Source organism: Miniopterus natalensis, chromosome 4 (assembly GCF_054644295.1).
Source record: "Miniopterus natalensis isolate mMinNat1 chromosome 4, mMinNat1.hap1, whole genome shotgun sequence".
NCBI lineage: Eukaryota > Metazoa > Chordata > Mammalia > Chiroptera > Miniopteridae > Miniopterus > Miniopterus natalensis.
In genome coordinates, this window is record NC_142084.1 from 58,228,080 (window position 1) to 58,254,592 (window position 26,513).

A 26,513-nucleotide genomic window follows, 5' to 3' on the forward strand; every position below is an offset into this window, starting at 1 on the left:
AATGAATTTCATATGCCATGGTCTGGTGTGACTAGACTTTTTATTAATTAGCCTAAAGAACTGGACAGAGAGGTCCTGGAGAAGGAGAAACTAAGGATGAATCTATGATGTACTGGGTTTGGGGATCACCTTCATCTTCCCAGTGGAAGGGCATTTTTTTTTTCCCCCAGAAAAATGTAAGCTAAATAATACCAATTTTTATATCTTGTCCACTTATGTGCTAGCCATGCTGCTAAGTGATACAGAAAACGTGTCGAGGAATGGGCTTCCAGGGAAGCTACTGAGATTTCTTCCTTTGGCACCTTTAAGGTGAAGGTTCTTCCTTCTTAAATGGGTGCTTGGAGGCAAGTTCAGAGGAAGTCAGTGATCTCTAGTCATGGTTTACAATTCCCCAAAGTACCGCCATTTATCTCCGGGGATACTGCAGAATTCTTACTAAATTGCTCATTAGGGAAAGCTTGCCATATCCCACGTTAAGGGTTTTCCTTAGAGACTTTTTCTTTGTAAACCCAGCTTTGAATTATTAAACCCAGGGCTATGATTAGTGAGACAGACACTTACTTCCTATATTCACTGGGACTTGAAAGCAAGAAAAATTAATAAAATGAAATTGTTCGGAGGGACATTTTGGACTTCATTTGCTGTATGCTGCACATCCTTTCCCTTGAGTGGAAAACTAGAGGCAAGAGCTTTTAGATGTCTCAATATTAGAAGGGATTACTTTGCCATTAAATTTTTGGATGAAATATTTTGAACATTCTCAGTTTTGTAGCAGAGAAAAGATGATAAATCAATATATATTGATTGAAATAATTTCTCCTAAAATGTTACCAAAAATTGTGGTAGATTTTGCAGTTTTTTGTTTTGAAAAGAAAGCACAAGTTACATACTGTGAGTCTTTGATGACACAGTTATAAACAGGGAACTTAGTTTTTTCCCCCTCTCCCAATATCTCATCCTTGCGCCAAACCATTACATTTTTAGTTAAAGAGCACCTCCAAAGTTTTCCCTGGGTAATTAGGATTTTTTTCAGCTCTTCAGTGGCCTCTTTAGGCCCCATTTTGACCGTAGAAAATTGCATCCCAGAATGAGTTAAGCAATTTTAAAAGCCCCGTTTGTGGAACCTTCCAGAAAATATTCACCTCATTGTAGGATAGTTTTCCCACTTTCAGAAACAAGGAATCCTTAAGTACTGGGCCTGATGAAGGCAGACGTGGTTCATGGACAGCTCAGTGGGCCTCCAGCAGTGCTTGGCCTGATGCAGCAGGACTCCCCTCAGGTATAGGGGCTGAGGGGCAGGACTGAGGATCTGAGCAGTCGAACTTCCTGATGGTTTTAGGAAGTCTAAGGCTGGTGTGGGAGCGTCGCTTTTCACCTGCCAGCATAAGCAACTCCTGTTTTTTTGTGTTTGTTTTTAATAACATCCTTCCAGAAAGTCATCGTAGCAAATTATAGTTCCTTCCCCATGGGTTTAATTTATTATTTTATCTGTTAAAATTGATAAGTAGGGTTAATTTCCTCTAAAAAATTGCCATCAGCAGCTGACTTAGAATTACATCTTATACCTCAGTATTATATACAGGGTGGGGCAAAGTAGGTTTACAGTTGTGAGTAAATTCTTATTTATTATTTATTGTATTTTCCATACAAAGAACTGTAAACCTACTTTTGCCCCACCCTGTATATTACGTAAGTCCTAAATTCTGACCAAACAAAAGGGTAGATTTGGTCTGAGTGGAGCAAAAGGTTCTGAAAGCCCTGGGTGTCCTGCCCTTCAGATCCTTCTGGCTCCCTTTGGTAGTGAATTTGATGACCACCTTAAAGGTTTAAAATTCGGAGCAGAATCAGAGGTGCTAGAAGGGAAGAGGCACAGGAGTGGGGTAAAAACCTTTAAAGTGCAACAAGTGCTGGATGAGGGTGAGGTATTGCTGACTTAGTCTATCATTGTAAATGAACTTGAACTCTTGCCAGTTCCAATTCTGTTTACGTCCTCGTGTTCCTCATGTTGGTGGGAACTTGAATTTGCAAGAATGAAATGTTGCCACATGGTTACACCAGTACCTAGGTGGACATCAAATTGTGAATGGGCAGAGTTTCTCATATCCATAGACTCTGCTGAAAAGACTATTTCTCAACAACTGGAAGTCGTCACTTATTCTCACTTCTCGTTTGTCTCCATCTTTTTCAGTATGAGAGTACAGCAAAGTAATTTTCTCCAAAAGCTATTTGTTAGGGAAAGTTGAGAAGCATGATTTAATTGGAATCCGCATTTCAGTAGATCATTCATTCCTGCAACATACTGCTGGGCGCTTACTGTGTTGCAGGCACTGTTCTGGGCTCTTGGGAAACAACACACAGCACAAAGTTTACATTCTAAGAGAGGGAAAAAGACTCAATAGGTCAATCATCTTACGTAGAATAAATGGACAAGAGCAGAGGGAACGTGCTCAGGATGTGTGGGATAGAGGAGCAGGTCTCAGGTTTTAAAAAGGGAGATGAGAGCCCTAGACGGCTTGGCTCAGTGGTTAGAGCATCGGCCCTTGGATGGAAGGATCCTAGGTTTGATTCTGGCCAAGGGCCCCCAGGGGCACCTGCGGGAGGCAACAAATCGATGTGTCTCTCACATCGATGTTTCTCTCCCTTTCTCCCCCTCCCTTCCACTTTCTCTGAAAAGCGATGGACAAAATATCCTCAGGTGAGGATTAAAAAATAAAGAGGGAGCCCGGCCGAGCGTGGCTCAGCGGTTGAGCGTGGACCTAGGATCCAGGCAATCGGGGTTTGGTTCCCGGTCAGGGCACATGCCCGGGTTGCGGGCTCGATCAGTGACTCTCTCATCATTGATGTTTCTATCTCTCCCTCTCCTTTCCTCTCTCTGAAATCAATAAAGATATATTAAAAAAAAAAAAAAAAAGGGAGATGAGAGTAAATTTCATCTTGAAAGTGAGATTTGAGAAAGACGATGCTCATTTATAAACTGGAGCTGCCCAAGAGGCTTATCTTAAGGAAGAGAGAAGACAAATGCTGGGAAATGCCAAACAATTGTTTACTGCTTTTCCAGCCACTCCTTAACCTGCGCTAGAAGCGCCAGCTGTGTCTAAATGCAACTGTGCACATTCCTTCTTTTTTGTTGCTGTTGTCGTTGCTCCTGCCTAGATTTATCTTTTCCAGGGCCCATTGTTTGTGGAGGTGGACATGGTTATGAAAAACCGGATTGCATGGCAAAATGCCACATTCTAAGCTTGCAGAGGTCCCCTAAAGAAGACGAATGGGCTTTTAGATGGGGCTCTAAAATGTGGGCCACATGTCACATGGGCATATTAGGCTGCGGGAACCTCAGGAGCTAAAGCAGGCAAAGGTGAGCAAGGTCAGACTTAAGGATGATTAAAATGGGAAATATCACGGAGGACCCCAAATTTTATGCTAAGGAATAGGGGTTTGAGTCCACAGGCAGGAGGGGAGCACTGCTGTTCTCTGGGGCTTGTCCCCAGTGGGCGTGTCCACTGAGTATGGCAAAGACTCTTTGGTTCTTGCGGGTTCTGTTTATAATCCGGCAAGTGAGGAACGGCAGGGCAGGTGGTTAGTAATAATTTCCTCTCTCCTGTCTCTCAACACCTGCTTTTCCAAAATGCAGATAACTTTAATTCTCAAAGGATATGATTTGTAAAAATTCCAGATGGCACAGAAAAATCAAACTGCACTGTCACTGCTGTTGGAATTCCGATCATCGTCAGCTCAGACTTCTTTGTTCTCAGCTGCACGCAGTGTCCGTTATCCGTGTGGGCTTAACAACTCCCTCCCTATGGCTGGAAGTTAAGTGGTTGGTTTACGGTTTTCTTTCAGGTTCTTTGCAATTTTTCACTCTTATAGACTCAGTTTCAATGAATATCCTTCTGCATAATATCTGCGCTTACCCACTTTTCTCCTTGGTATAAGGTATGAACGCTGTAAAAAAGTAGGGTGCCTATAACTGAGACACCAATACTAGAATTTAGTACTGCAAGACCTTCTCTCTGAGCTGTGTGTGTGCGCGAAGGACTTCAGCAACAGCGTATCTCTTTAGATCTGCTTAAAGACGTTACAAGGCAGGGTGAGGCAGGTGATGGTTCCCCTCGGGCAGGTGAGGGGACCGGGGAGCGCTCTCCCTGGGTGCTGCAGCCCCGTGGTGAGCACCTGCTGCTCCTGCAGCATGTTTGCAGCCAGCTTTCAGAGCACGAGTCTGAGGCCAACACCACGGAGCTTTTGGAATATAAGATGATTAGCACATATCAGAGCTGAGCTAAAAATGGGACTTTCTAGTTTCCTCCCATGAAACTGCCTTGATTCCAAGTTTAATTAGGCAGATCAAAAAGACAACACATTTTGCTGAGAAGCTGAAAATCATATGGCAAAATTCTGATGTAGATCTCAATGTAGGAAGCCTTTACAAGGGTTACGTGTGTGTTAGTCTTTTCAGTGCGCCTTCGAGAAGCAGTCTAATTGGGTTACTCGGTGTTGGTGTCTCCGTGCCATCCTCCCAGCTACTTTTCGTTCATCAAGTGGTTCCTGATGAAACCATTGTGCACTAAACGCAATAAGCAGAACTTGGTGTTGAAGATTCCATTTCCTGTTATGTGATAGGCTCTGCTTAGGTTGAAGTCATAAGTTCTGTTCTCTCTTCTGAAAAAATGAGTGCTCCTTAAACATTGTAGCTGTATCCCTTCTTCGACTCATCAGCCAGCCCCAGCAGTGTACCCCATTCCGTTCTGTGTCAGGGCCTGTGCCCTACTAATCCCTTTGCCTAGAATGCTCCTCCCCAGGCACTCAGCGTGGCTCCCTTGCCTCATTTAATGCTCTGCTCAAATGTCCCATCAGGTTTCCTCTGACCAGTCTATATAAAGCAGTATCTCTCTCATCATTTTCTTTATTTCCTCATAGCAATGACCACAAGCTGACGTTAAAGGCTTGTCTCCTGCAATATAAGCTCAGAGAGGGCTGTCTTGTTATGTTCCGGGCTATTTCTTCAAAACCTAAGATGATACCTGACATATGTTAGAAACTCAGTAATTATATAATATTTGAATGAGTGAATGAACGAGTCCCCTACTGTTCCCACATAAGGCGTTGTAAAGAAACTTAGAACTTTTAAAGCATCTGGAAGGAAGTCAAGGACATATAAAAAGCAATAACTACCTTAGAGGGACTGACCTCAGGGCCCAACCTCCTTTCTAGCAGCACCATTCCTGTCTCCAGCTCCTCCTCTATCTGAATGTTCACTTAAGGCCATTGCATCTAATATTCCCCCAATTAGAGGGTGGCTTGTGCTAATAGTAAGCACTGCCCTTAAAAACATTTTAGTGGATTAGTACATTCAATAGATTTATTGAGCAACGGCTTGGGGCCAGGCATTGTGCTAGAGGCCAGGGCTGCAAAAGTCAACTGGACAGACTCGCTGAGCTTAGAGTTTTTCTGACTGTGAGTTTGGTTGGACATGATCGCCCTCCTGCCATCCCCACACTGAGAGAGGAGCTCTGAAGGAGAAGGAGCTTATTCAGTGGGGAGGAGAGCTGTAGGATGGGGCTCAGGTACTCGGGAGGTGGTGGGCTGTGGGTGTAGCGTGGTCTTCGGGCGGAAGGAGGGCAGAAATGGGGGAGTGACCTGCCTGTTCTGGGCTTCGCTTAGGCTCCCCCGGGGCTCAGGGGAGAGGGAGGAAGCTCTCAGGGTTCTTGTTTTCCCCTCGACCGTATCAAGAAACAAAATTCTTACAATAACCAGTTTCTACACTAGACTTCTGTGGACTGAAATCAGAAGCTAATACTTTTAAAAGTTCCAAGGCCTGAAGGTCTGTTTCAGGAACGCTTTGAAACACAGTGAATTTGTACCCTCTCCCCTTAAGATTCAAAAAAGAAAAAGGAAAACTCGTTATTCTTGCAACAATGCAATAGGCTGAAACTTAAGGAAGTAAGATTTCTAAGTGACTTTTTTTTCACTTCTGCAAGCAATAAATAATCCTTCAAATACCCTAAAAGAGGTATCTTGAGCTCTCCTGTAAGGAATATTTAATTGAAAAGGAATGTGGAACCATACGTGATCATGCAATCCTACCTGTGAGCAGCTCGGGACCTGCATGGAGACAGCCTTCCTGCATAGCTCTGTTGAGACAGATTCCTGTCCTCTAGCCGTGAAATGAGATACGGTCCTACAGTGTACTTTCTGACACATAATGTTCTAAGGGTGAAAAGTACACATGGTATTAATAGCTCAGGAAAAACCCAAGACTGGTAAAAATAGGACCTTGTATTCATCCTGTCCACTGGGTCCCCTAGCTCACATACAGCTTTCAGAAATTACACTCTAGCTCAGACCTTCTCAAAGTTGCGTGTGTGTGTGTGTGTGTGTGTGTGTGTGTGTGTGTGAATAATCTGGGGACCTAATTCAATTGCAGATTCAGATATGGTATTATTGGAGCGGGACTTGGAAATCTGTTTTTCTAACAGGCTTGCTGGTGAAGCCTGTTATGGTCCACATATTACACGCAATAGCAAGGCTCTGGGTTTCCAAGAACTTCCACGTGCATTTTTTAATGGAAACTCTATCACTACCCTGTGACTTGAGCAGTGCTGCTGGTGTTACCTTCTTTTGCACATAAAAGTTTCCAAGAGGTAGATTGTCTAAAGTTACATTAGAAGCCAAATTTTCTAACTCCTTGTGGGGCGTTTTTATTATACTAGCTCTAATTTGGTTGTTGCATTGTGAATGGAGAAGTGGGGAGCAAGTGGGGAGGTAAAACTAAAATGATATTTTGGGAAGTTCAATAGAGAAAATACCCATATCTATTATTACTATGTCTTCGAGGGAGAGCTAATGTACTGGGGGGGTATGAAGGTGATATGACGGTTCTTAGACTTGCCATTTGTAGGCCGCAACAAGACAGAGCAGATGGCGAGTGTCCTGCTGGTGACAAACTTACTGTCTTTGGGAAAATCAGATTGAACCTGACTATAGGCTGCCTTCCATCTTCTGGAAGAACTAAGAGCTCAGTGGCATTGATTTATGGAGCACTGCTCCTGTCAGATGGCACCAAAAATGTGCAAATCACATGCAAGTGGGCCGAATCCCATGCAAAACCTGCCAACCAGAAACCCGATGTCCTTATCCCAGCCCGATTTGAATTCGCTCTTTGGGTAACTTCCAGCGAGGTCTCGATTCTGCTTCCTCTTCCCGCGGGGCGGGGTGCGCGGAGAGGCAGCTGAGCATTGCCAAGCACAGAGGAGGGGCAAGTGGAGGAGCCAGGGGGGCGCCGGCGGGCCGGGGGGCCAAGTGAGAGGCAGCCCAGCTGCCCTCGGGGCAGAGCAAGTCTCCCACGGCCTTTTATTTCCACAATTCCTTTCGCCCCCCAGGAAAAGGCTGCTTTCTTATTGCTGGTGTCGGTTTTCCTTTTCCAAATTGTCTCGGGCCTTTGCTGCTAAGTAATGCAATGATAGCAAGAAGATTTGATTCATGTGGTGTCTTCCTCAGCTCAAAAGCATGAATGCCTTGATTCCTCAGTGTTCCCACAGTGTCTTATTGGAAATGTAATACCTGCTCGCGGCCAAAATTTTAGTAATTAAAGGAAACTATAAAGAAAAAATCACTATACTCCTACCACTCAGTGGTAATTAGTATCATTTTGGTGGGTATCATTCATGAGCATATATATTTTTTAAATTTTTTTTATTGATTTCAGAGAGAGGAAGGGGGAGAGAGAAACATCAATGATGAGAGAGTCATTGATCGGCTGCCTCCTGCACACCCCCTGCTGGGGATCGAGCCCGAAGCCCAGGCATGTGCCCCGACTGGGAATCGAACCCCCATCTCCTGGATCCTAGGTCAATGCTCAACCACTGAGCTACGCTGGCTGGGCTCATGAACATATTTTAACAAATTGAGATGATGATGCTCTTAAAGTTTTTTGGGGTTTTTTTTGCTATGAAAATTTTGTAACCTACTCTTTCACTTAAGAGTCTTGGAATGAATGTTTCCCCAAATTTTGAAATGTTATTGAAGAGTTTGGGCTTTTTTGTTAGTTGGTATTCTAGCAGGTGGAATATTACAGTTTATCCAGCCATCCCTATTGGCGACCGTTCAGTTTGTTTCCTGTACTTTAACATGTTATGCTGCAAGGGAGAATCCTTGTGCTAAACCTCTGTGCACAGCTCTGGTTGTTTCCTTAGGACGACTACTGAGAAATGGAATTACCAACTCAACAAATATATTCAAAATATTTGTTGGATGAATGATGTCTTTTGATGTGTATTAGCAAAGCATAATCCAGGGTGGTTGTCCAATTTATACTCGTGATTAACAGTACACTCTGTCTATTTTAGGCATTATTTTTCAACTCTGCTTCTTTAACAGTTTAAAATGATATCCCTTTGTTTTCATTTGCATATATTTGATCTCCAGTGAGACTGAATTTTTTATATCCCTTCTTTTCTTTTGTGAAATGCCTCTTAGCTCCTTGGCTCATTTTTTCTCTTGAAGTTTGCTTTGTTCTGTTGTTGTTTAATGATCCCTGAAAGTGCTGTCTATATTAAGATATTCACCTTTGTCTGTATTTTTTGACATTCAGAAAATTTTACACTTTTACTGAGTCAGACTTATCAATCTTTTTGTTTTGTATTTTCTTCTGCTTTTATGTTGAGAAATGTCTTCCTTGTCCTGAAATAAAAGGACCATTAAAGATAGTTTTAATTGTAGACTTTATTGGAAGACACTGGAATTAGGAATTGGAAACAAGCATTTTGTGGAAACTATAACCACTGATTGAGTGTGACCTGGCCTTAACCAGATGTGTACATCAGAACCACCTGTTAGAGGGTTTTTTTTTAAAACTTTATTTTTATTGTTAACGCTATTACAGATGTCCCCATTTAACCCCCTCACCCTTTGCCCACCTCCACCTAGCCCCCACTCCCCCTTCTCTCTGGCCATTACCACACTGTTGTCTGTTTCTAGGATTATGCATATATGTTCTTTGGCCAATCTCTTCACCACCTGTTAGAGCTTTAAAAATGACCAATGCCTGGGTCACAACCCAGAGCCACTGAAATAGAACTTAAAAACAACAAAACAAAACAAAATGACATTACACAGTCCACAGACTTAAAAAGGAGCACATCCAAGTTGCACGTGATTTTATTTTACTTTTTTGCTTGCTTTGGACGTTAAATTTTATTAGCGTAGTGGGTGCATTTTGGCCTACCTATCACCATCTGTTAGCAGTGAAGGCCAGAGTGCTTTCTTGAAGGAGGGGATTCAGTACAGTGTGCTGGGGGAGCTCCCTGCAAAATCACAGTGGTTCTCTGAGAGTGCCAGTCTCACAGCTGGCAGTTGTGTGCACGTGATCACTTCTGAGTTCCACGGCTGATTTGCATGCTCGCCTTAGGAGTCACTACTCTTCTGAAAGTGGATTTATTTTTTAATCAGAAGAGACAATATATTTACAAATGTAACATATTTGAAGAACATATAGAATACATGGACTATATTAGAAAATACAATGTATTTACAAACTATATAGGTACTACATTTGTATATTTTTAAAACAAGATCCATCATTTTTTGATATACAGTAGTATCTCATTTGAAATTGGGTATAAACTTTGCACCCCATAGTATTTGCAACTTGGGAAAAAAATAGTCAAACCAAAAATAGTCAGTTTTATATCTCTGTGCAAAATTAAATTATGCTCATTAGTTAACACTTAAAATACACTCCCATTTCTCTAGCCTGGAGTTATCTCATTAAAAAGACTTATTAGAAAATTTGCCTATGTAACAGCCTGCATGTTAAGGAGCAGCCAGTCTGTCCGTAGGAGGTGGGAACACATGGACAAGCCTTGGCTTTGGCAAGGAACTTAGCATCTCAGAGCCTTGGAAATGATGGCGGTGGTGGTGATACCCCACAGGGCTGTGAGGAGGAGTAGGCATAGTCATTTAAGTCTAGTGCCTGGCAGCCAGAAACTCCTCCATCAGTGTTGGTCCCACCGTCTCCCAGTGTGTTCACTGCACTGGACAATTTGAAGGAGGATGTTTGGGGGTGAGGGACAAAAGGCAGAGCTTTCCAAGGAGAGATCCCTTTCTGTGTTTCAGTCTCCTGATCAGTTTGAGAGAGAAATCATATATGCCTCAAACAAAAGGTAGGTAGTTTAAATACACTGGAGTAGAAAGTGCTAAGTTTTGTGTAACAGATAATACATTTATTATTCGTAAGAAATCGAACAAGGGAGAGACATGTGGCCTGAAGTAGCTACTACACTATTTTTATATCATTTTCCTGTATAAAATACTTAAACCACATTTAAATACACCTTAGATAATTTCAAGAAGATGAAGAAGAAAGGTCATGTTGCCCAAAATCTCTTATTATAACTAAGAGGCTAAGAGTATGTGAGGGAATTAGTGCTGGCGGGACAAAACACAGTCCACAGTAGGGCACTGAAGGCAATGGAGGCACCAGAATCATGCCAGAGAAAATTTTCTTTCATAACCATCTCTGTGCTGTGGTTGAGATTATGAGACTTGAGATAAACAGTGGATAGAAGGCTGGGGTGGCAGCAGACTTGACCACCATGGGCCTTCCAGGGTACACGGTGGGCAGCCAAGCAGCCAAGCCAGGTCTCCCTGTGCTGAGAGCCCTGGGCCAGCCACCCCGATCTCGCCCTACACTGCTTTCTGTAAGATGATGGACTGACAGGCTGGATCGTGTGGTCTGAATTCAGGCCTCTCTCAGCTCTGACATGCCACGATGAAAACTGATTTATTGATTATTGCGGGCCAGAAAATTTGAAAGAGGTTGAAAGAGATCCTGAGTTCTTTTCTGGCTGAGGTTCCTCCAGAAGCAGAGCAAAATGAGCTTCTTGATCACCATCAAGGAGGAAGGAAGAGTTTAATCTTTGGACCTCTTGCCAGTCTACCTGCTAATCTTTGCAGGGCAGGACCATGGACAGCTCATGGCAAACTGTGAGCTAAGCAATTTCTCGTAATCTTTTACCACCCAGGCTATCCCTCCCCCCACCCTCCAGCAGTGCTGCTCATATCACAGCTTGCAGAGTACAGATCTGTCCAGCCAGGGTCCCCACCTAACCACCCCAAATTTAGAGATGGTCTCAAGGTCTAAGCATTCCATGTACAAAGTGCATAGTGGTGGTTGCACAATTATTACTTTTCATTTTGCTCAATAGATACTTAGCTAGTATGTCTTGTGTGCAAAGCACTGTGCTGGGCTCATGGGCAGTATTTTTCAAACTTTAGGTCACCACCCAGTGGTGGCCTTTAATCTCAATTGGCTACAACCAGAATTCTGAAAATAAAACAAATAGAATAAAATTAAAAATGTCAGTGTCTCACACACAGTATTATTTAATAAAACTTGTGTTTCAGCTTTACACTGGTAGGAGTGTGTTTCTCTGTGTTAGGAATTTCAGTGGGAAATGTACTTCTCACTGCATTAGAGTTAGAAAAGTTTAAACCAATGCTCTGGGCTCACAATTCCTTATCTTCAGTTCCACATTCCAAACATGAAAAGTTTTTAAAAGTTTGGCACAAATTCATTTGGCAGCAAAACATGACCTGAAATGATTTAAGGGTATTTATAGTCTTTCTTTATCCCACTTACTGTGAATGTTTGGACACTTAACTGCAGAATGGAGGCATACCTCTGACCTCAGTGGGCATGTTGCACTCAATTACTTTCCTAAGAGCCAGAAAATCCTGAACCATAGGGCTTCTCACAAGAGAGGATGGACATAACAGTTTTCATTCATTCAGCAAGTATTTATCGAATGGTTACTATGAGCTTGACATTGTGCTGGGTGTCGGATATGGGAGAAAGAAAAGTTAATGTGAGATGAGTTCTTGGGGAATTTAACAGTCCCATGGGTGGGATAGATTTGGGGCTACCAGAGCGGACCCTCAGCACTTTCCTTCATGTTCTTTCTCCGTGTTAGTTCACCCAGACCCTCAGCTGCACGGATTTCTCTGCCGGTGGCTTCTGAGTTTCCTGCATTTCCAACATGACTTCACACCAGCACTTCAGTTCAGCTCATTTAAAAGCAGACTGCAGATTCCTTCCTCCCGTATCCCTATATCCCTAATGGTACCACGGTCTCCCTCACCTGGATACAGCCTTACCTTGTCCTTGACCCTGTCATCCAGTCATTTATTGATCAATTCCTGTTGATTTTTTCCTGTCAATAACCCTTGCCTTCTCTCTAGTCCCAGCGCCACCTGTTAGTACATCCTTGAATTATCGTTTCTCACCTGACAAATTATATGATGTAGAAGTAGAGTTGGGGGAAGCAAGAGTCTTAGGATCATAAAGACCTGGGCTCAAGTTGTATGTCTTCCCTATTCTGGCTGAAGGACCTTGGGCAAGTCACACAGGATCAGTTTTTTCTTTCATAAAATGGAGTAACATTTTCTTTTATAAAATATGTGACATATATTTCCTGAGCTGTAGTTAGGAATAAAAATATGCACACCAAAGACAATATTAAAAGATAAGCTACAGAGTATGAGCAGGTATTTGTGGGACATGTAACTAACAAATGATTAGTAGTAAGAATTTATAAAGAACCTCCTTCAATCCAATAGAGGGGGAACGACCTAAGTTTTGAAAATACACAAAGATATGAACAGGCAGTTTCTAAGGAGGAAATCAGAAGATCAATAAGTATGTAGAAAAAAGTTCAAATTCTTTGGCAATCCAGGAAATGCAAATTAAAACAACGAAATACTGTTTCACGTCTATTATGTCGCACAAATGTGGGCAAGTTATGTCAAGCAATAATAACTCATATTGCTGGTCCATGTGTAAACAGGTCCACCCTCTTGAGAGAGCAGGTTAGCAATGTCAGATGAAGGTGGCGATGTACATACCTACCATCCAGCCAGTCCACGGTGCCAGGAATGCCCTTCGCAGCGTTGTGTTTAGTGACGAGAACACTGGAAATAACAAAAATATCCACTAAAAGGAGACCGGATATTCAATGACATACTATACAGCAGTTAAAGTGAATAATTTAAAACCACATTTGTAACATCATAGATAAATCTAAACAATGTTGAGTGAAAAAAACAAACTGCAGAATACAGTATGAAACCATTGATACAAAATTTAAAAACATGCCTAACATTATTCACATATGTTAAATACTTACATATGTGTGTGTGTGTGTGTGTGTGTATTTGTGTGTATGTGTAGATATCTAGTTTATGGATAAATGTATATCTAGCAAAAATATTGAAGTATGCATGGGAATGATTAACAACAAACCCAGTACAGTGGTTGCCTAAGGAGGGGAATGGAATGGAGACTAATACAGAGAGGGTTAGATGTAAGCAATTTATTTTCCAGAAATTGAAACTATTAATGGCAAATGTTAAATTTTGATAGAGCTGGGTGGGTATATAAGTGTTCCTTGTATTATTCTCTTTCCTCATGTGCTTGAAATATTTCATTTAAAAACAACACTCAAGCCCAACCTGGTCCTTAGTGAGTGTATAATAAATATTCCTTTTGTTCCATTCAGAAGGCTTCTAAGATTTCCTTTTTAACCTGCCTAGTCGACTTCCACTCCCCCCATCTGTCCTTCCAGATCAAACAAGGTCTGAACTCCCCGGTGAGGCTCTCATGGCCTCCACTCTGCTTTCCTGCTCCCTTGTCTTGGCTTATCTGGTTTTCTTGGCAGGAATTTCCTAATCCCTTTCCTCTGGTTATACAAACCCAACCCTCCTTCCACCCATCTGCCCATCCATCCATCCTCCCATTTCTCTATCCACCCATCCACTTGTCTACCCTCCCACCCACCCACCCACTGACATCTGTGCACCCATCTATCCATTTACTGAGCATCTTCTACATGCAAGGCATATACACAGCCTGCCCTGATTTGCTCTGCTGCAAATAATCACAACTTTCACAAAATCCCTTTAATATGGTATTTATCTGATTAAAATTAATTTTATCTTCCTAGACGAGGCATTGAAAGGCAGGTACTATCTTACTCATTTTTAATTGCACTTATAAGAGCTCATTTAATATTGGCTGAAGAAATAAATGAGTTTCAGACTGTATGTCCAAATATTGAAATCAATGGTAAGATTATGGTTTAATTCTTATCACTTGAATCTAAACATTTAGTGTCTTGAGCTCATTGATTTTAATAAGAGTACCATGCACTCCCTTCCATCTTTGTTCCCTGAGGGAAGGAAGATCGTTCTACCCCAGTCATTCTGCCTTCACATTTACTGAGATTCCAGATTCTGGTGCACCAGGCATGACCTCACTTCTCTGGGGACTTTGCATTTATTTAGAGGAGGAATGCAGTGCTGCAAAATATTAGTAACATGACAAGGCAGCGTGAGGTGTGGGTCAAATAAGTGATGCTGGCATCGTGATCTGAAATCACCCTTAATGAAATGGCTTGTTGTATGCTAGGCTGTGTAAGACTGATTTCGAGAGTCATTCTTTTGCAAAGGGATCTGGGTCAGAATTATCATTTTATGTCAGACTGGGTTTCTGTAAAATCCACCCCTTCTTTTTTGGCTCAAGTCGGTATTTAACATCTTTATTGCATGTAAGCTGATACTCAGGTGTGGATTTGGCGATGTCTTCTGATACCACAATTTTGTGAGGTGTGAGCCTGAAATCTTTCTGACCTGACACTGAATGGAGTTTTCTTTGCACTTTTTCAAAACAGGTGTCTGTGGATTCTTAAAGCTACTTACCTTCCTCGCACCCCTTCTTCTCCAGTCACTGCTGGAAAACAGTTTTCAATCTGACTGGCTATTCTTTATGTTTCCAACAATCAGTCACAGCTTGTTTGTTTGTTGCCATGGTTACTCCTACCAGGTAGGCTGTTTGGAAACTTCGGGTTGAAAGGCATCTTTATATTAACCTCACTTTCTCCAGAATGAGCTTCCCTTCTCTGCCTACACCTCTGCTGGAATATTTCTAGCGATGGGGAACTCACCATTTCTCACTGCTGGTGACCTTTATCTGTGGGCTTAGAGACTCGCAGGTTGTCTGAACCACAATGGGAGGGTTGGGCTCTCCCCAACAGTGGGGCCCACATAGCATTCCAGGGAGACCCAGATCCCCCTTGGAAGGTTCAGGATCTGCTGGATCCCAGTCTTTTGGGACGGTGGGTCTATGGCAGCTTCTTTGAGTCATGGCATTATTGGAGTCCTGGCGTCAAGAATGCTGGTCTCAGTCCTTTAAGATTATTGTAAATCGTGTTTGGCCTCTGGAGTGGCCAAGGACAGAATGCAAGTCTAGCTGTCTGCCTGGGGGAGGGGCCTGAAGAATGAGCCTGAGGGTATAAGGAGAACATGGGTCCTTGTGTACAGATTGGACAGGAGACCAAATGACTAGGAACAAGCTGTCAATGTTGCAGGTGTGACCCCAGAACCTCCAGGCACCCCACCCGGTCAGCACATCTGATTGGCTGAGACAGTGTGACAGCCGAGGAGGGTCCGATGGAGCCTCCACTTCCAGGTGGGCAGCTGCCACCACCTGCTACCCAGACAGCTCACACCAGGGCTGCGGGCCCAGAGGATGGGGACATGGCTGCTGGACTGTCAAAAAAAACCCAGCAGGATTCCTTTGAGTAGCAAACTTTCAAGATGTCCTAAAACCATATTGAATATGACACTGTCTGCAAATGAAGAAAAAATAAATTGCTTTATTCTTCCTGTCCTTTGCTTTAAGCTTTGGCATTTCTGCTTTTGGCTGAGGAGGTACATGCAAGTTAGTAATGGAACCAGTGCCAGCCTGGCCATGCCTAATAGGGTCCAGCGACCATCTGCCAAGACAGAGTTGGCATTGGGAGGGACTGCAAAGGATGACCAAGTTCCTCCAGGACCTGGACTTCTCACTTATACAGCATGGTCCCTTTCTTCTTGAGTAATGTCAAAGAGTGGTCAACATTGTCATTGGAATTTAAGTGTTGATAAGATCTTTGTAACACTCAGAAGTGTTTTTTCTTTCTATCTTTGAGTTGTGTATGGTGTAACAGACCCAGGACACCCACGCCCTGCTGCGGACACCCTTCCACTTGGCTGGGCCCTTTCCTGTTCCCAGCTCCCTGCCCACATATCTGGCACACTTTCGACCTTGGCTTCCCCTCTCTGCCTGCCTTACCCCTGTGCCTTCTGATCACACATCCCTTTCTGCTCTGGGCCTCCCAGGTATTTGATTCACCAGTTTGACCCAACAGAGAGGTCTTCAGGTGGGGGAGGGGTGGTGATTTGGAGTCTAGAAAGAGTCCAGTTTCCCAGTCTCAACTCTCTAAGGAATGTGAACATAAACCGTAGGTGCAGTTTTTTGTGTGATATTTTTTAAAGGCCACCAATGTAAACACAACTGGGGCTTAACAGCTGAAAGGCAGTAATGGATTCACAGCTGGCTTAAGTGGAAGAGCAGGAGCTGGTTGCTAGATAATTAATAGCTGCAGTTGACTGGATGGGAGGATCTTAGAGGCAGGAGTCATATCCAAACCACTGAAAGCCATGTAAGAGTAAGAGGCACAGCCTCCTGAATCCCAGTGGATGCTCCCTTAGGCTGGGGCTCTCCTGCTAGGCCAAGAGGACCCTTTAGTTGCTGGACTATGATTAGTTCTGGGAGGTGGTGGGGGTTGAGGGGTGAAGGTGGCAAGAAGGAGCCCTGGGGAGATAGTTTACCAAGCAGAGGAAAATTGCTTCATACTTAATATCAGTCCCATGTGTCATACAAAAACGGACAGAGATGCAGTCTGTGTTTCCAGTCCTTTTTTTCTCAGGGAGCTAGGACTCGAAAATAAATTTGGTTTCCTCATTCTGTTTGTGTAGATGATAGTTGGGTTGCTAATCTCAGTCTTCTCACTTCAGTTAAGAGCAACGTGGGCCTCAGAGTGAGAAAGATGGAGCCCACTCTTCCTTCACACCTAGGTGACCATGTAAACCACTCACCTCTTCTGTAAAGTGGGCCTGATGGTACTTCCCTTTTAGGGACATTGTGAGGACTCAATAGAATGACATAGGTAAAGCATTTAGCACTGTGCCCATGCCAACCACTTTAGAAAGCATAGCCTTTCAAGAAAGACAAGACTGGCTTTGAACCCCAGCTCTATCATTGATTATCTATGTACTTACAGGCAAGTTAACTTCTCTGAGTCTCAGTTTCCTCATCATAAAAGTGGAATTCTTACCTGTCTCATAGAGTCAGGGCAATTAATGGAAATGATATATGAAAGTGTCTAGCACAAAGCTGGGACCATAGAAGAGGTCAATAGATGGTAGCAATTATTACTGTGTCTTTCCTTCCTTTGTCTATTAGATGTGCTGTCATGGCGATGGTAGGTGTTGTTACAGTGACAATATTTTTGAGGAGGTACTTGGTGTCACTGGGAGATGGCTGATCATACTGTTCTAGCTCTAAACATGGAAGGCTATAGCTCAGATCCTTCTCACCTCCCCCTCTACTCCATCCCCCAAATTCCATTTAAACTCAGAAAGTGATGGCAAGCCTTGGAGAAATACTAGGCAAGGCTTTCAGATTTATGGATGGATCCTATTTTCCTGATTAAGTCTTGACATGTAAGACCTCCTTTTATAAAGGGACCACTCTAATTTCAAAGCAAAAGAAAAATATATATGAGTCTGATTTTAAAAAATATTATTGCTTCATGTAAAATGCATACTCAAGCATTGAAGATGAAAAGTGTGCAGATGTAAAGATTACATCCAGTATCTGCATCTGGCAATATTTTAATGATAAAATAATTAAGTGGCTTTTGTACCACTCTAATGCAAGGGAACACCTTTGTACTAGAGTCTTTGTGTCTTACGTTCCATCGAAGTATGATGCTTCTTGTGGGAGAGTCCTGTGTGTCACTGCAGAGGGGAAAGCACTGTAGACCGTGGGACCTCAGTATCCTTGTCAGGGCAATGCAGGGACTTAGAATTTGTCTGTGACCAATGCTCAGGCCTTAAGAACAGTTTGCTGAAGAACAATTTAAACAATACCACAATAAAAGGAACATGGCCTTTGGTTAATATTTAGCTTCTCCTTATACCAGGGAGCCTGCTGGATTTTGACACCACATAACTGTCCTTTCCCCAGAGCCATTAAACATCATAAAAACCCTTCCTATTTACCATGGGGCCATTTATTCTGGTCTAACACCAGGGGTTTACATTTTAGAAACTGAGGGAGTTCACTTACATTCTGGTCATGCAAGAAGAATTTCTAAAATGCTAAACATTTACACAAATGTGTAATATGTTGGCCCTAGTGTAGTATGGAAATTGGTGTTGGTTTTATTCTGTCTCATCAATTAAATGCTAACACTGTATTGAGAAGACAGATTGCTAATCAGGGTGCTTTTGGCTACCGAAACAGAAAATGCACTTTAAAGTATCTAAATAATAAGGAAAATGTATCATGTCATTTAACAAGAAGTCACTAGGTTGGTTAGTCCAGTAGCTGAAAAATGACATCATAGACCCAGGTTCCTTCCACCTTTTTGCTCTGCCCTCCTCAGAACAGCAGACTGGCTTCCTTTGTGATTGCAAAATGGCCTACACTTTTCTCAGTGTAATTTTGAGACATGACAGTGTCCAGAGGAAGAAGGGAAGGTCTCTTTCCATGCATCTCTCTTTAAGAAGGAAGAAACCTTTCTGTAAGACATGGGCTTCCGCCATGTCTCACTGGCCAGAATCCAGCACATTGCTGTGTCTAAAGTTAATCCCTGGCAGGAGGAATGGGGCTGCTGAGATTAATGTAGGAGCATTAGAATTTACCCTGAATTTGAGATCAGTCATTTTCCCTGAGGGGAGAAAAATCATCAAGATCAGAGTTCTGTTAGCACAGAAGGAGGGGAGGAATGGATGTAGGTGGTTAACTAATAATGGCAGCCAAAAATGTTCTTCACTGAGATAATGGTTGAATGCTTCCTCAAAGGGCAGATTTAGCACCATTTCAACACTCACATTTAAACCTCACTAGGGTGTTACAGGATTTGGTAGGAGAAAAAGAGGCATACCATAGAGAAAGACTTCTAGAGTGTATAGGATTTCAGACTCTGAAACAGAATGTGATGAGGACATGCAGAGAAAGAGTATGTGTTGGGGGTTGGCACTGGGGTTAATGGGCTTCACTGGTTCACACTTTCAACCCTATCTGTGGGAGGCAGTCTCCACCTCGGAGCCATTCTCTGGAGATCTCTAAGGGCAGGACTGATCCCTGCAGGATAGGACTGGCCAAGTGACCTCCGAGGCCTCTGTTCTGTTTCAGATATTTCTGGTGTTAAATCTTTTCAGAGGATGCAGACTGCAGCCACACCACTGCCTCTGTTAGCAGCAGACCAAACTACTGCACTGACTTTTTTTATTTGAAGTCTCCCCTTTCACTGAGGAGGCAGCAGGATCTAGAAAAGAGATACCATCAGAGTGGGACACCGGAGACCTGGATGGTATTTCCTCTCCGCTGGGGATTCACTTTGTAGCTGAGGTAAGTCACTTAACCTCAGCATGATGCTTTCTAGTGTGTGCAACTCGACTTAATGCCATTGAGAGCCTTTTACTCTTTCTTACATTTTATTTTAGATGTGTCGGGCTAGGGTTGCCTTAGTGTGGGCTGGGCAGGATACAGTGTCTTCGTCCCACTGGGATCTTTTGTGCTGAAATGACTAGAGTTCTGGTGTACTCCTCCACACTTCATGCCTGCCTCTGCTGAAGGTTGTGATTTATGGATAACAACTGTAACAGCTAGCACTACTTGAGTACCTACTGTGTGTCAGGTACATCTGCAGCCTGGGATTTGGACCTGGCTCATTAGTGCTTAGGTTTCCAGAAATTTCCCAGATCAGCCAAGTTCAACCTCTGTGTTTACCTGTAGTGTGATTTTCCTTCTCAAATAACTTCTTTATATTGAAGCAGCTCTTCATAAACCACCGAGTCAGCACATTAGCAAGAATCTGAGTCAGGGACATGCATTTTACTTGTTTTGTTAAAACACATTTGGCTTCTGCTTCGAATTCTTTAACTGAGGGAATGTGGACAGACGGTGGTGTTGTGAGCCTGTGCGGACAGTGTCCTCTAAGGGACCCAGGCCCACCCACCAACGAGGAGGCTTGGTTCCTTCTGCTGGTGAGCATAAGAATCCCCTGAAGGAGTTTGTGAAACCCTGAGTCCCATCTGTAGATACTCCTTGGTCCCCACTGCACCCCCAGCTCCCCATCCGCATGCACTCCTGGGCCCCCACCTGCATACACCCCCAGGTCCCCACCTTCAGACACTCCTGGGTCCCCACCTTCAGATACTCCTAGGTCCCCACCTGCACACACTCCCAGGTCCCCACCTGCACACATTCTGACCCAACAGATTTAGGGTGAGGCTCGTGCATTCACACAGCTCCACAAGTGATGCTGAGGTAAAACCTCTGTGGACTCCAGTTTGGGAAACACCGATCTGCCTGATGTGCAGAATGTCAGCCCACAGAAGCAGCCGAAGAGACCTTTGACGGAACAACTGAACCAGGACTGACCGAGTAGATAATTAAGTGCTCCAGAGAGGTGGGAACCGGTATAAACGGCCAAGGGAACAGCTGAGCCAACTTGCTCACAGTAAGCCTTCCTCTGGAAGAGGCAGTTTGAGCTGAGGTTTGAAGGAGGTGGGGGAAAGATGGTAGCATGGAGGTCATGCAGCCCCCAGGTGAACACTGGCAGCCTGGGGGTGTCTTCAAATAGAGGTCTGTGGGTGGCCTGCCTAGTGGCTGACCAAGGCTGGACCAGAAAGGACAGGTTCCTAGCAGCCTGACCTCTGGGATGGTCTTTCCTGGGCACCATCCTGCGTTACTATCCACCTTGGCATCCCCCGTTGTTCCATCATTGTCCATGCTCCACTCTTCCATCCTGGCCAACATCATTTATCCCTTTGGATATTTTGGTGATCTTATCTATAAAGTGAGGAAAACTTGTTCTTCTCATGAGATTGCTATGAAGAATGATGCAGTCATAACACACACACTTGTTTCACATTAACAAACATGCACTTAGCCCTCTCCTCAGGCTGGGTCCCCCGCACAGGGCTGCAGGCTCCTTGAGAGTAGAAACAGTGCCACACGGCACCTGGTACACAGAGCAGGTATGCCACAAATACCTGTTTAGTCAAAGACGGAGCCTTGCCTGATGCCCAGGATATAGAGATGATGAAGACATGGCCCCTGCCCTGGGAGGTACTCCTACAGAGGCTACGGGATGAGGGGTGAGTGCTGATGCTTGGTGGAGCTTTGGCCAAACTTCCCCTGGATGCAGGGAAGGACAGGCCGTGCCTGGAGGCTCAAGAGAGCCTGAAAGGAGAGCTTGGAAGACAGAGAAGGCGGTGACCTTGGGGACAGAGGAGGGCTGGGGTAGGGCCATTCCAGGCAGAGGGAGAGCTGAGAGGTGAGGAACAGTTTAGGGGTGCACCTGGAATGCTGGGAGCACCAGATCGCAAAGGCTTGTTTTTGAGGTGAAGGAGATTGGATTCGCCTCACGGATAGATGGACACTGCTTAGATTCCATCATTCCGCGGATACTTCATTTCATAGGCCTGAGCCAATGTTTCCTCAGGAGCTGACCGGTTGCAAATATGTGAGGAAGACAAAGGGTGTTAGAGGTCTCTTCCATCTAGTGTGTGAGTAACCCCTTTGCCCCGAAGCTGGTGGCAGTCCCCACACAGGCACAGAAAAGACAGAGAACCTTCTCTGAGTCTGGGGGAATAGCTAACCTGTTACTGGCAGGTGCCTCTTGGTAAAAAGGAAAAAGTAGATCCCACACATTACCTCTGAAAACTGGTGAAGTCTGGTACATTATTTCAAACACATTTGGGCTGAACTAGAAATAGGCCAGCCTAGTGGGTGGAGCTCTAAATTTACACCTTGGTCTCTTCATTAAGATCTGCTAAATGTTTCATTAGTGCGAGGCGCTATGTAACATGTGAAGAACTCCCTCAATATACATTTTCTCTCCCCTCCCCAAGTGGTAAATAGTGCAATGCTTAGAGACAGGAGAGTTTTTATTTTTAAGTGACAGTATAATCATACCTAAATTCCAGGAAGTGCTAAGTGATCCAGGCTTGAAGCAACGTAGTAGCTTCTGTTTGTGTGCAGGGAAGTCCAGCAGGGCTGAGCTCGTATGTGGCAAATTGCTCTGAGCACTTGAGAGCACAGGATATATAGGCGGTGTCCTGGCCAGGTTTCCTACTCCCTTAGATAGTGAATATTGATGGCTGAAGTCATAGACTATTTAAATCAGTAATTACTGTTTGTAGAGGACAGAAGTGTAGGAAATCAGATATGGGAGCTATACTGGCAATTATATGCAAGTATATAATGAATGTAACCCATTTCTTAGAGTATAGTTGTGGAAACTGAGGCTTGGGGAGGTATGGCCAAGGCCATGGGTGAGGTGGGCAGAGACTGGATTTAGGGAACTCTCAATTAAGACCCCATCTTTTTTTCTTTTTTTTCCAGGGTCCTTATTTTCTCTTTCAATGTTATTTTTTGTAAGAATAATATATTACTGAAGGAGTTTTTAAAAAACCCAAACTTATCACCTTCCTACCTCAAATGCTTTAAAATATATTTCTGCATTTCCTTGAAAAAATTTAAAATATGTAGTTGTTATCGTAGTGGGCATACAATTCTATGTTCCCCTTCTTAATTAATATTCAAATTTTATCTATGGTTATGTGTTTTTCATAATCACTTTTATTATAGTTGACCAGAGCTCTGGACACCTAGGCTATTTTTGAAATTTTAACTTTGACACATGATGCTGGCATGAACCTATGTATGCATTTGGCTTTTTCAATTGAACATCCTTGCCCTCTTCCCCCCACTGAAACACTCCCAGGCCCTAAAGGGGAAGCCCAGCCCATTGCTGGTGGAGTTTTGTACCCTTGCCCACGTAGGGGCTGATAGGGAAAGCTTTGACCCAAGCTGGGGGATACAAATAAATAATAAAAATAAAGTAATAGAAGTAATAAAAATGAATCAATAAGCTCAGTGGGGACGCTGCAGCCTGTCAGATCTCACAGCTGCCATGGGCATTAAAGAGAGGTGAGGGCTTTTCCTGATGCTGGAAGTGGGGCCTTCGTGGGAAGAAGGAGGCACTCACTCCACAGCCAGTTTGCAGGAGGAGGAGGAGGGTGGTAAGGGGAGCACTGAGCTCCCTCCTTGCCCCTGCCTGGGTGGTGCAGAGGGACCGTTGTGCTCAGCGGCCTGTGCAGGACTATGGCAGAGCTCAGGGAGCTGGGCTCCTCCTGGCCACTGAGTCTCAGGGAGGGAGGTCTCAGGAATGGCTTTATTCTCAGTGGCAGCCCATGAGTCCCAGGGCTGACTCAGATCAAAAACAGCAGAGCAGGGGACCCTAGAGAACATCAGTCCCACCCCAGGGTTTGTTGAAAGGGCCAGAGGCAGGTAAGCCTGGCTCCACCTGCTCCGCTTTCCTTCCTAGGAAGCTAGAAATACAAAAAAGGACACCAGCAGGGACCCACTCCTATCCTTTGTGGCTTCTTTAGCTCCTCTTTAGTTCTTGAACCCTGAGCGGTCACAGTAGCAATGTCGCCCAATCCCTGTTCAGGAAAACCTGACGTGTCCACAAAGCATGTGGGCTTTGTCATATCTCTGCAGAGTGTCCCAGTCCAGGGGATCTCAGGAAGGGAGGCTTTGGAGCAGAGGGCTCTTCTTTGACTGTCTCACAGGCTGTGGGTTGACCAGCTGTTTTAACTAAGCCCCTTCCAATTTTGCCTAACTTTCACTCCTGCTGATGTCACATGGTACAAAGTGATTGCACGTTGTTATTTGAGCCCCACCCCAACTTTGTAAGATGATATGGATTCCTAGTTGTCAGCAAAGTCTTACAGAGAGTGAAGCTGGGATTCACAGAAACCCCCTGCTCCCCCAAACAGGAGTGGACCACTTTTACTATGTTCAGAGCAGAAATCATCTCCTTATATCTCCCATTGCCAGCTCACCGCTCCTGGCCACACAGCGGCATATCCTGGCAGTGGAAGGAGCTGCCTCTCAGCAAAGCCGAAGCTGCCCTGGCCTGCCCTCTGGCTCTGCTCCACTTGGGGTCCCTGACCATTTGTTTCCTTCCAGGTCTTAGCAGAGGGGGCAGGTGGGCAGAGCATCCTCAGGTGGGCTCACTACCTCTGTGGCTGGTTGATGTTCCATCCCACTGCTAAGGACAAGAAGCACCTGCTTATGCCGCCTTTGACCGAGGCAATGAGGCTGCAGCCGGTGGCACTGAGGGAAGCAGTGGGACTTCCATTGACTTCCATTGAACTATTGCAGAGTAAGCCCTCTGCTAATTGACGCACAAGAAAGCTTCCCTATCTCCCCATTAAGCTGACAGGGCTTATTCTTGTTTACATCTTCTCTGATTGTAAGGTTCCCTTTCAACTTGATGGTCAGAACTGGGTGGGGATCCATGGGGAAAAGAGAGAATCCTTGTCTGAGCCTGCTGATGGGGGAATTCCTGGGATGGAACAGCCCAGAAAAAGAAGCAGATGCATTTAATTTCTCGATTAAAATGAGTTAAATACTCATAATTTTGATGTGTGATCAAATCATATTTGAGATACAACGGGCCAAATATATTTGTGATGAACTGCTGTGCAGATAATGGAAATCATTTCAATAAAACTCTCATCCATGCTAAGACCTTAATCAAGGGATAACCTATTTGACATTGGATCATAGAGAACTGTGTAATTCTGCACTTGCAGGAATAGATTTATTCCATTTGTGTGATTAATGCATGAGGGAGCCAAGGTCATGCTGAAGTTAAAGTCCATCTTCTGGATTTCCTTGGCACTGTCCAGTTTTCTGAGGGAGCAACAGTTTTTAGAGTGTGATTTTAAGGCCTTCCTCAGTACTCTTACTTTTCTCAGAATTTGGTTTTCTATTCTTTGAAACTGCTATAATCTTGAGGTAGATTGCCTAAAACATAGGGGATACCTCTCCCGGTCCCCTGAAAGTTCCCTGTTGCTCTTACCTAAACTTGGTGGTTTCAACTTGACTCAAAGTTACACATGGAAGGCATTGTCCCAAATAACTACAGACCACCGGGTTTTCTTCATGATTATTTACCATTGATATGCCCTGTGACTTTTGTCATTTTATTATACATGTCTTATTCTACGACCCTCAGTTTCCTTATGTGTAAAATGGGAGTAATAACAGCTCCATTCTCCTTCCCAAAGAGGTTGACAGCTCAAAGTGCCTGGAGGGGGCTGTGTGAAGCGCAGAGAGTAGCCAGACACAGGTGGCCTCTGGATTCATTGCATTCCCTCTGAGCTGGGGGTGGCTCTGGAATCATTGAATTTCCTCTGAGCTGGGGGTAGCTCTGGAATCATTGCATTCCCTCTGGGTTGGGGGTGGCCTCTGGAACCATTGCATTCCCTCTTTCCAACTAGGTTGTATGCTTTTTGTGAGCAGTGAATGTCTGTCTTATCCTCTCAGTTATTTCCTGGCATGAGCCAGTGCTCAGCAGACTCCTTGGCCAACCAGCTGGGCAGTAGAGGGTTGTGCAGACAGCTCTGGAGACCAGCCAGGGAGGTGAGGACAGACTTGAACCAGTGGCAAGCACTGACTTTCGATCTCCACAGTTTTTATTATTACATTCTGATGGGAGAAATAGATATATAGTTAAACTGCTAAAATGAGCCTAATAATCAGGTCAGTGGAATTGCAAAAGATATCTCTTTTGACATGTTCTGATTTCTTTTTTCCTCTTTCCTTAACCCCCTCCTAAAATCTGTCCTTTCTCATAAAGAGACAAATTTCTGATTTGGCATAGGCTGTGGCTTGGACAAATTGCACGAGAAGAGATCTCTTTTTGTTAGTTTGCTAGGAGGCTGTCTTCTTATGGGGACTAAAATGACTGGAGAGGCCCCGGGCTTTTCTAATTAGGCAAAGAACAAAAAATATATGTCATTACAGAATGCAAAGGGCATTTTTTCTTGCTTTTTGAGGTGGGTCCCTGCAAATATTTTGGGGGATTGCCCATTTGTGGAAGGATGGGAATCTTAAGCAGGCACTCTCCGTTAGGGGTATTTGGGCATCTTTTTGATATTTTAAAACCTTTATTGGTTATTTTATTACAAAAATGTTACCTTGTTTTTGTAACAAAATTCAAAGAAGTATATAAAGTAAACCCATATTATCTCCTTTCTTCCTGCCCCTCTTCCTGGCTCCAGTCCCCATTTCCCCTTCCGGAGGCAATGACTGTGACCTATTGATGTGGCATAAACTTCCAGGCTGTTTTATATGTGTGCTTAACAAAACTCATGTACAGATACACAGATTTTATTTTACAGAAGTAGGATAATTGGAAACACATTGTTCTGCAACTTGCTTTTTTCACTGTGGACATTTCTCAAGTCATAAATATGGTCTACCTCATTATTTTTTAAAGCTGCATTTATTCTATTATTTGATAAGCATAATGAAACAATTTGGCAAT

General features: G+C 43.9%; 1 protein-coding gene across 1 annotated transcript in view; it reads left to right on the top strand.

The window, feature by feature from the left end:
* The window catches only part of XKR6 (XK related 6), a 203,916-nt gene that overhangs the window by 56,861 nt on the left and 120,542 nt on the right, over positions 1-26,513 (top strand). The gene's annotated exons all lie outside the window — the stretch shown is intronic.